Below are 11,502 nucleotides of genomic sequence, written 5' to 3'. Positions count from 1 at the left end.
TTAAAATAAGCTACTTAAATTGCTTAACCGTTTTTCATTTGCCAAGCTTACTAATAAGTCATATTCCCAAAGAAGTCTCCAAACCCAGAAATTAGCTTTGAAGAAGTAATTCTTCTTCATTCCAGTTAACATGTCAGGAACATTTGCTCTCTTAGTGCTTCAATATTTTTTGAGAAATTGTATTTTTCTTAGATATTTGATAAATTTGTTACCACAATTTATAGCATTTTTCATTAAAATATGAAAATATATATGTACAGACAGAAACTTGTTTCTTTATAAGTGTATTAAAGAATACTGAATTCAACAACCTGTTTTTAAACTTTACATGATTAGAGGTCAGTGTATTAGTTCCTTCATAAAGGAACTCTACTCTTTCAATTGTGTGTTTCTGTGGAAAATATGGGAAAAGTGTATTTGATAATACGCAGACGAACCATCCCACCTTTAGCATATAAACTGCACAAGTTAATCTCTTAGTGAAAAATTCATTTCAAGTAAAAAGAAAAAAGTTGAGTTGGAAAAACATAAAAAGGTTACGCATCTTCTGCACAATCTCTTTCATACAGTAAATGAGAAATCAAATACCCATAAAACATTTAAAAGCAAACCTGTAGAAACAAATCTCTTTGCTATACGGGCAAGAAAAGGAGTCTCAAAGCTTGTTATTTCTGTCTGGACAGTTCCCTGGTGCTGAAGTTACACAGCGCTAAACCGATGCCTGGGTGCTGCTTTTACTATCCCACCCTCGTCAAAATCCCAGCTGCCTAGACTATGAACACGAGTAGTAGAACTTCACGAGGTAGGAAGCATCCCAAACCGCAGTAATGGTAGGAATGGGAGCCTCTTCAGAGTCTCTTCAGGATTAAACAGATTTACTAGTTCCAAACAGGAAGAGCAGCAGAGTGCAGGGTGTTAGAACCCGCCGAGGGGGAGGGGCTGGAAGATGGCGGCGGTCGCACACCCACCCGAGACATGCCAGAGCTTAGGCCCCTCGCCTGCACCGCCGCCCTCCTGCCCGCAGCGACCGTGGGCAGCTCTGCTCGTCTCCGCGTTGGACACAGAGCCGCCCTGCGGAAACGCGGGACGAGGCGCCCCGGCTGCGCCCGCATCCCCGGCGGCGCGCCTTCGCCCGGGTCCCGACCAGGGAGCACCTGTGCACGGCCATATTGGATTCACTGCCCCAGTCACCGCCTCCGCGCGGGGGCGGCTGGAAAGGAGAGGGGCTGCGCAGAACCTGGGTTCAGCTTCAGCCCCGAGGGGGTCCTGGAGCCCAACTGGCCCGCGGGGGAAGCCGGAAGGACGCCCGGGAAAATTACAACGTCCAAGGGCTCTACACCCTCATCTCAACCGGCCTTGGCGCTCCCCAATACACACCCCCGCGCTCTGACACCCAGAAAGCAGTCCCGGCGGCCGGCGCTGGCCGCAGCCCTCGTGGCCCAGGCGCCGCGGGCTAGAGGGAGGGCGGCGATCTCGGGCGCGCAGGCGGCCGCAGGGCAGCGGCCGTGGGGGCGGAGGGGAGGGAGGGAGGCGGGAAGATGGAGCCGGGTCCTTACTTGAGCACCGACTGCTCCTTCTCCTCTTCTTTCTTCTGCCGATCCATGACGGCCAGGATGATTTTCCTCTCCTCCTCCGTGAGGTGGCTGAGGTCGGGCATCTCGGGCTGCAGGGGCGGCTGAGAGGCCGCCGGGGTGGGAGCCGGGCGGCCCCGCGGCCCGACAGGAGCCGACATGTTTGGTGGAGCTTAACCACCCTAGGGAAGCAGGGAGGCAACTCCAGTAGCGGCGGCGGCGGCACCCGCGCGGGCGGCTGGGGCAGCCTCCGGCGCTGGGACAAATACATACAAATCAATGGCCTTCAATCCGAGGCGACAGCCCCCCTCCCCCAAGAAAGAGCGAGCTGGGGGGGGAGGGCGAGCGCGGGGGTAGTGAGGGCTGAGGAGTGCGCTCCGGGAAATGTTTCTTCTTCCCGGGGGCGAAGGGCTGGCAAGTGAGCGGTTTGGCAGAGAGGAGCTGGAGGCCGGGCCGGGACGCGGTGTGCGCGGAGCGGCGGGGGAGGGTGGTGGAGTAAAGTGGCGGGGACGGCTAAGGGTGGGGTGACTGGAGGGAGCGGGCGGGAGGGCGGCGCGCCGGCCGGGGCGCGAGTGTGTCCGGCGGGGGCGCGCGCCGCCGCGGAGGGGAAGGGGGTAAGCTGCGAACCAGCCCCTAGGGGAGTCCCGGGAACTCGCTCCGAGCGCAGGGAGGCAGCGTCCTGCCAGTCGGAGGGGCGCCGGGGCGGGAGCGGAGAGAATAGTGAGGAAACAGGGGCTAATTTCCCAGAGAAGCAGCCAGCTGTCCCGCCGACTGACGCGTCACTGGGCTTCCAGGCGCCGCGGAGGGAGGACCCCTCCAGAAACGCCCGGGAAAGGGCCGCGGGGCCGAGAACAGCCGCCGGAGACCGCTCCGGGCTAGAGCGAAGCGAAAGCGAGGAAGGGATGACAAGGGCTAGCGGCGGAGATTCCCGGGGCCGGGGCTCATCGGCTGCTAACGCCCGGATCCAAGCGAGCTCCAACGCTTAGCACGGTCGGGCGCTGGTGCTTCCTCATCACGCGCCCGCCCGCGGACCCTCAGCTACCGCCGCCCTTTGGGTCCCTGGAGTCGGCGCTGAGGGTGGGCTCCCTACGCTGCTGCTGCCGCCGCCGCTCGGTGCCGCCGCCCGCGCCTCCTCCGCCCCTCCGCCTCCCGGGCTCCTCCCGCGGGGGCCGCGTCACCTCCCGGCCGCCCTGGCCAGGGCGAGCACCCCTCCCGAGCGCGACCTGTGGGCTGGGGGCGAGCGGGGGCGGGGGGGTTTAGGAAGCCAGTTTTCAAGGGGGGTGTGGAGAACGCGAGCTTGTGAGGGGGGCGCCCCGTGGGTCAGGTCCGAGGGAAAGGAGTGGGAGCCTGGGGGCAGGGGAGGAGAGGTCCGGAGATGGGGTGTGACTGGGAAGTGGGGGCACCTATGGTTTTGGAAAGGAGGGAACTGTGCGGAAGAAGGGGGAGGATGCCCAAGTGTCGGGCTTGAAGGTGAAAGAGTGAGTGCGTGGAGGGGCTCCCGAGGTGTCGTGGGTGGGGTCCTGGAAGGAGGGAGAGTGTATAGGGTTGGGGAGGTCACCTCGGGTGCCGGGGATGAGGGGACCCGCCAGGGTTCCTTGAAGGGAGGGAGAGAGAGCTATGAGCCAGTAGGGAGTGCAGGAGATGTCGAGGACCCTGTGCAGAAGGTGGGGGTTGGGGAGGAGAGGATGAGCAAGTTCTGGAAAACTGAGGGCTTTTGGTCAAGAATGCATGGAGAGGTACTGAGGGGACAACGTGGGAGAGCGCGGAGAAGTAGGGAGGTGAGATTGTGGGAGTTAGGGTTTGTCTGGGAGGTTTGTGAGGATGAAGAGGAGCCGGGAAGCCATGAGGTGCTAGGATAATCCGGAGGGTGAGAATGAGCCTGAGTTTGGGCCACGGGCTTCGGTCTATCTGGCCCTTCCGGGGTGGAGGTGGGGGCGGGACCTAGTCTAGAGAGAAGAGGCAGAGAAGCGAGGGATCAGGTTAGCGTCTGCGTCTGTTTTTAGAGGCACAGAGATGGATTCAGTGAAAGATACAGAGAACCAGCTGCGGGAGAATGGCAGTGACTGCCGCCGCCTTCTCCGGACCTAGCTGAGTGCAGTCCTGACAACCCTCCGGGTGGGGGCAGGGCTGGGAGGGAGCTGGGAGAGGGGGAGATGGAGAAAAGGGCCCAGTGGCCCTGACTGGGGGCGCATCACTAGTGACCACCCTCTTCTGGGCGCCCTCCACAAGAGAGTTGGGGAGTGTGTGTGTGCGTGTGTGTATATGTATATTTGCACACCCCTACCTCACCTTCCACACTTGCAGTGTTTAGTACCAGGCCAGATTATGGTTAGATGAGTAGTATAAGGCCTTTGGGGGTTGTATTATATTTACCTTCTTGGTGTTTAGTAAGTGCTCTCCCTCCTGCCTCTGTTCGCCAGGTACCATATGACTAACTCCCAATTTAAGAGAGCTGGTGACAGACATAGCAGCCCTAGAAGTCTCTTGTGACTTCAAAGCTTAAATGTCTGTGTTTCTTTTCTCCCAGACCTTGTAATTGGGAAGAGGGAAGAAGGAAAAGTTTACTTAAGTGCTCTTTTCTTTTTTAACTCACCTGCTTCAAACCAAACTAGCATACTCCAAATAATTCTGCTTTCATCTTTTCAGAGCTGAGCAAACTAGAAGAGATCATATGTATCCCAATTTATTAAATTTTGTTTTAGTTGAGAGTTAGAGAATTTTTATAAATCTCTAAGCCAGCCTTGTCATTCTACGGGAAACTGAGGACTGAAAAATCAGCCAGCTAGTAAAAGGCAGCACTACAACTAGAACCTAGATATTTTTACTCCAATGTGAAACCATGGTGGTTTTCAGCCCTGGCTGCACATTAAAATTATCTGGGTCACTTTTCAAAAATACCACCTGGGTCCAACCCTAGATCAAATGAATCAATCTCTGGGGTTAGGACCCTGATCTGGTCATGGGTATATTTTGAACACTCCCTAAGTGACTAATATACAGCAAAGGTTCAGAATTACACCGTGAGCATCGCAAAATAGGAAACAGGAGGACCTGGGAAGTGGGAAACAAGAACACTTCTTTTAGTTATTTTAGTTACATTGAGTATATAAAGGTGAACTTAAAAGTAGTTGTCCAAATTAAACAGTTTTGGTGCTTCCTTTACAGTAGAGCCACATCCTGGGCGCTGTACTATTTTCTACCAGTAACATAGCATGCTGGGTGCCAGTGGCTGTGTTTCCCTGCACCCCCACTGCCTCTCACCTGCCTGGAGACACTGCCTACAGGTGAAATACAATGCACACGAGATGGTATCATTGGGACAGCTGACTTCTTACAGGATTGAAGCAGAAGTGAGTGATCTTACTGTGTTTCCTTTTTACATTTCTTTATGACAACACGTGGTTTTCCTATTAAAGGGAATCCTCAGGAAGTATCTTAAAATTGTCTTCTACTTTGATTCATATATCTTTTCAAAATAAAAATGTATCGGACTATGTATCATATAGATAAAATATATATCACATAGAATTTTACATGGACTACTTTTCAAAGTAATAGGCCCAATTTAATGCGAGATTGCTATGCTCAGAACCAAAAGTAACTTCAAAATACCTCTATCCTTCAAAAGATCTCTATCTTTGGATCTATAGTCTGGATCTTAGAGGCATTTTGTTTTGTTTGTTCTGATTTAGTATTTTACTTAAAATGTTTATCATATCTAACTGTATCCTGTATGGCGTATATCTTTTGCTTGGGCATATCCCTCAAATATATGAATTTGAGGTTGAGTTCAAACGGATTGTTCTTCTTAACTTTAGGAGGAACTGACCGTCTTCATCATTGAATTCTCAAGGTCCTCTTGATAGGCTGCACACTAACTCCAAAATGCAAGTCCTTCAATTCCTATTGGGACACAAGTTTGTAAAGCCTGTAAGTCTGCAGACTTTAATTTTTACGTATGAGTAAGAGCTACTTGTAATCTACTACATAAGTCATAGGAGGCATATCTAAACTAAAATCATAAACTAATCACATCACTAGAATTTACTGAGGACTCAGTACTTTGCTAAGATTATCTGGTCCCTGCAGTGCTTGAAACTATTGCAGCTTTCCTACTGTACATGAATATACTTAGATGGTTGGCATTTCTACAGTTTCTCCTAGCAGATCTCCCTGCTTGTATCCTTACGGCTCTAAAGTCTTTTCTCAACATAGCATGAAGAGTGAGCCTCCTAAAACATTTATCAGAGCATATCTCTCCACTGGTCAAAATCTTGTGGTGGCTCTCCATTTTCAATAAGTAGAAGTTAAACTCTTTAATTGGTGTACAAGTCCCACATAATCTCTCTGACCTCATCCACTACTTTCTTTCAGGCTTGCCTCTAGCTATTCCCTCTGCCTAGAACACTCTTCACTGAAATATTCACTTGCTGACTTCCTCTGCTCTTTCAAACCTTTGCTCAGTTATTCTTCCTATTTAATACTCCAGCCTGCCCCACTGCTCCCTGGTTGCTCCAGTCTCCATTACTGTACCCTTTTTCTTTTTTTCCATAGCACTGGCCATTCTGTGATGACTTTTACTCCACATTTACTAATATCTCAACTTACTATGTATATCATTAGTTATCAACTTCCCTCAACTGGAACATAAGCACATGCACAGAGCAGTATCTTTACTCATGTAGCCCAAGTACCTAGACAGTACATGGCACATAGTAGGTGTTCCAACAAACACCTGTTGAATGAATTTCTGGAAAGAGAATGTGTCATCATTATTGGTTTAAGTTGGGCCGGAGAAAGGGAAGAAAGCATTCTCAAAAGAGGGAAACACAGGTATAGAGAAGTAAGATCTAAACTTTGTCAAGGTATATAGGTTCCTTTACGGTTCATCTCCTGCCTACCTCTAGGCTTTTCTTCAATCCAACCTACCAACATATTCCCCTCTTCAGCCATGACAACCTTCATGCACTTTACTGAAAGTGTAGTTTCTCATTTCTGTGACTTTCTACTCCCTCTCCCATAACCTTCCTCTCAGTTAGTTATCTTCTTTGTCTTCATATACTCATCCCTCCCTTTCTCCTCTTTCAGCTTTTTAGCCCAGGCTGTCTTCACACTGCACAGACCTTGCTCACAGATAGCTCTTGTCACATGGCATTGTAAGCATTGACTTCTTTCTCTGTATCCTCAACTACACCATGAATTCTTTAAGAGTAAGGCCTATGCCCTTCACTCCAGTTTCCCCATGGCCTACCAAACTGTCTTATATATTATAGGATCTCAATAAATATATGCTCCACAATTACATGAATGGCACAAAGTAGTGAGAAAAATCACTGTTACTGGAGTATGCAGAGAAAGAGGCAGAGAACTGAGCAAGAGACAACGCTGGAGAAATAGGTTGTAGGAAGATTATGCTACAACCTTATATGCTGTGATGAAGAATTTGAACTTGTTCTATAGTCCTTGGACAGGCAGGGGAGGTTTTTTTCATGCACAGGACTGACATGATCAGCTTTAATTTTCAGGAGACTATCCTGCCTTCAGTTCCTCGTCCATATCCAAAACAGCTGCTAATCAAATTACAGAAAGGACACAGATGTGCTGTGGGCTTGGAGACACAATAGCAGAATTTTTACCTCCTGTCTTCAGAATTCATTTTTCTGGCCATTTTGCTCAGTAGATTATAACAGCATGATAATGAGGCCAAGGTCATGGTTTAAATCCCTGGGTGAGTCAGTCAGTGCAGTGGCCACAGCTGACTGTTAATCTTGCCAGTTGTCAAATGACAACATGTTATTTCTTGACCAGGAACTGTGTGGAAGAATATGACTGGTTCACCAAAAGTTAATCAGCATTATTGGAAAAGCAACACAAAGTACTTAGCTGTGGTCATAGGACCATACTGTCATTTTAAATTAAAATAATAGTATCATATTAGGGATAACAAAAGAGCACAGCATCAGAGAAAGAATACATTGTTTATTCCTAGAAAAAAAGCTTGAGATTAGTACAGTTTAATTATTGGGATTTGAGGCTAAGAAGTAATGAAAAATTTAGTGGATGTTGGTGTAGATAAGCTTTATTAATTACCTTTTGTGTATTTAGCCATGTAGAAGGTTATTTCTTAATTATTATGTCATAAAACCCATAGAGTCATTTATATTAAAAGGATCTGGGAAAATCATATTCTAATCATCTTTCATTTATAGCACTTTTTTTTTAAGATTTTTTTTTTTATTTATTTATGTGACAGAGAGACAGCCAGCGAGAGAGGGAACACAGCAGGGGGAGTGGGAGAGGAAGAAGCAGGCTCCCAGCGGAAGAGCCCGATGTGGGACTCGATCCCGGAACACTGGGATCACGCCCTGAGCCGAAGGCAGACACTTAACGACTGCGCCACCCAGGCGCCCCTCATTTATAGCATTATAAAGTTATTTCTATTTTTATTCCCTCCAAGCAGTCAGGGAGCACATCTTTAAAATGCAATAGGACAATATTAGAGGTTGGGACATAGAGGCATAACTGATGTTACTATTTTCTTAATTATATCTTCATCTTAGTTACATTGCTGACCACTTATAGAAGTAAAAAGACAAGTGAATTTTATGAGATCAGAAATAAATTAAAAATCCCTAATGAACAAATGGATCTAGGCATTAAATAGCAATTGAAAAGCAACAGCTGCTAACATCATAAAAGATAATCAGCCAGGCATTATGTGCTTCCTGATGGAAGAACACAGAACACAACACAACCTGTGAAGTTGTCTTGCAAAAAAAGAAGAAAAAAAAAAACACCTAAATTTGAACATCTTCTGGATCCACCTATCAATTACAGGAAACACGGAGAACAAAGGACCACATTAAACTGCACCAGGGGATTGTAATATGTGGAATGAAGTTCAGCTTTTTCAGCAAATATATTACAAGGAAAAAATAAAGAGCTGGAGGGAGGATCTATACTTGAAATGAAACCTAAAAGTCCTCATCTAACTACAAGAATTCGTGAACCTCATTTGGACTTTGATTTTTAAAAAAAGACTGGAAAAACTTTTCAGAGAACTGGAAATGTGTACAGTAACTAGGTGTTTGATAATAATAGGAATTTATTGGGTTTTTTTAGGTTAATAATGATACTGTGATGATGTTAAAAAATAAAGACTCCCTAATGATACATACTAAAAAAGCTATGGATGAAATTACTGGACGTGATATCTGAGATTTGCTTCAAAATAATATGGATGGGGTGTGAATGGAGCAAAACTGGCCATGGATGACAGTAAAAAATCCTTCATAATAAAAGTTTTTAGCAAAAGAATAAGAGTCTCTAGCTTCCACTCTGGCTGACTTTCATTAAACTAGAAAATCAACAAACTCGGATAACCTTTTATCAAGCATTCATTATTTGATACATACCATGTTAGCTGCCTTCACATTTTTTACCACTTTCTCACACCATCCTATGAAGAATTCGTATCACTTCATTTCACAGGTTAGAAAACAACCTGAGAGGTTGTTCATTTGACTGAAGGAAGAGATTGAATTCCAAGGCAAATTTTCAAATTGAGGTCTCCCAGCTCCCTGTCCACTATTAACCGCTACTATACACAATTGCTTAATATGGTTATATGCATATAGTTTCCCTGACTAAAATATGAGTACACTTTTACTGCAATGTTTAACATATAATAGGCATCATAAAATAGTTATATTTAACCTAAACTGCCATACTTAAAATGGCAAAAAAGCAATTGTAACAGAAACTAATGTTTAGTTAAGGTGGCCGTATGTTCCAGTTTATCTAACGCTATCCCAGCTTGCCCAGGACATCCCTTGTAATCTGTTGATCAGGTGTAATTATTAATTACAACTCCTTTCACTCTCAAAAGTACCTCAGTTTGCACATCAAATTTTGTGATTGTGCTGTATTTGGTGCAATATGAATTAGGCTCAGATGGACAATGTGTAATGGGTATAGAAAATCTATTTCAATTCAGTGTGTTCCAAGATAAAGATCTGTGTCATAACCATCATGTAATTACCATACTACATGCTAGACATTTAATAAATTTAATTGAAATAGAGTTCATGGATTCTCCATTACAAAAAGGGTAAAATCCCTCTGATTAGATTATATTCTCCCCTAGGACAAGATTTTGACTCTATCTGGAATCCAGAAATAGGAATACCAAAAATACTGAGTCCATCTTCTAATGAAGATTCATGGCAAAAACGGATCAAATGGCCTAGGATTTGTAAGACAAGCATAATAATGAATATAGAAGTCATCCACATAGGTTAAAATACAGTGCAAGAAGATAAAGCCATAACAATCTTCCCAATTAGAAGAAAAGATAATAGCTGTTTATTTGAAAACATGTAGAAAGTGATTATGGAAGTTTTGGCCAAAATCTAATCACCTAGGAATAGCCTGCAATCTAAGATTTCAAACAAAATTGTGGCTTTCCGAGACACAGGGTGGGTTTATCTTCTGCACCATGAACTGGCTGCTGTATGCTTCACATGTCTCCCTCTGCCTCTGAGGATCACTTTAGCCTTATCTAGATGGTGTCTGATCCAAATGCTTTCCTCCATGTCCTTTACTCTGCCAGACACTGTGAAATTCAAGAAACTACATCCTAGATCTGATGAAAGGAGAGGCAAAGCTTACTATCAGCCGTGTACCGATGGTACTGCATCCTTAATTACTTCACTATCTTTCTGATTAGCGTCATATAACACGAAACTGAAAGGGAGATAGAACAGAGTCCTGTCATTTCCCACAAGGGAAAGGTGAAGAAAAGACTAGCAGAAGAGATCAAGACTAATCCAAGTTTATTAGAGTCTTTACCTTAGTCAATGATAATTTAGTTCATCCAAATAACAGAGAGAGTAATAAATTTATCATATTTATTGGCTGGATATTTTATTCAGCCAATAAATAGAGAAAATGTCACCATGCCAATAGTTTTGGAGAAGTTATTCAACTTTGGGGGCTTTGGTTTTCCTCTTATAAAATAAAATTCTTCTACCAGGTGATCAGTAAGATTCTTTCTACCTTTAAAATGTAATGATTCTATAAAATACTACCCTTATCTAAGACTTCTGAAACATATCACTCAAACAGCAACTGCATGTATCAGGAACTATTGAGAACAACATAGCTGTCTACCTCAAAAACTTCACAGTCTAGCATGAGGCACAAACACTTAAAATCCACTGTGGGATATGCTGTAAGAGAGGTATCTAAATAATTCTGTGGGAGTACAAAGAGAAGATACACCTACCTTTTATGAGAAACCATAGAAAATTTTCAGGGTTTGGGGTTTTTTTAAGATTTTATTTATTTATTTATTTATTTATTTATTTGGGAGACAGAGAGAGAGAGAAAGCACGAGTGGAGAAAGGGGCAGAAGGAGAGGGAGAAGCAGACTCCCTGCTGATCAGAGAGCCTAAGGAGCGGGACTAGATCCCAGGACCATGAGATCATGACCTGAGCTGAAGGTAGACGCTTAACTGACTGAGCCACCCAGGCACCCTGAAACTATAGAAAATTTTCAAATCAGTTTTGAAAGAAAGGTTATTTAGGCAGAAAAACAAAGATGAATACATGGACTTGCAAATTATTTTGTATGACTTGGAGGGTGGGTTTCAAGAGGTTGGGAAGGGGTGATTGCTGCAAATGAGGCTGGAAACGGCACCTCCGAGATATGGTAAGGAGCTGGACTTCATCCTGCAACAATGCTTCCCCAACTTGAATCTGCATAAAAATCACCTTTACACATTTCATTAAAATACAGATTCTGATTCACTTAGTTTTGGATAGAGCCTGAGAGTCTACATTTCTGTTGAGCTCCAAGTGATGCCTCGTATACCGCTGATCCATGGACCACATTTTGAGTGTGAAGTGTAGTCTAAAGTAGAAAAGTGAT

The sequence above is a fragment of the Ursus maritimus genome, unplaced genomic scaffold, assembly GCF_017311325.1.
Source record: "Ursus maritimus isolate PB19 unplaced genomic scaffold, ASM1731132v1 scaffold_9, whole genome shotgun sequence".
Lineage (NCBI taxonomy): Eukaryota > Metazoa > Chordata > Mammalia > Carnivora > Ursidae > Ursus > Ursus maritimus.
Note: the sequence above shows the minus strand (reverse complement) of the source record.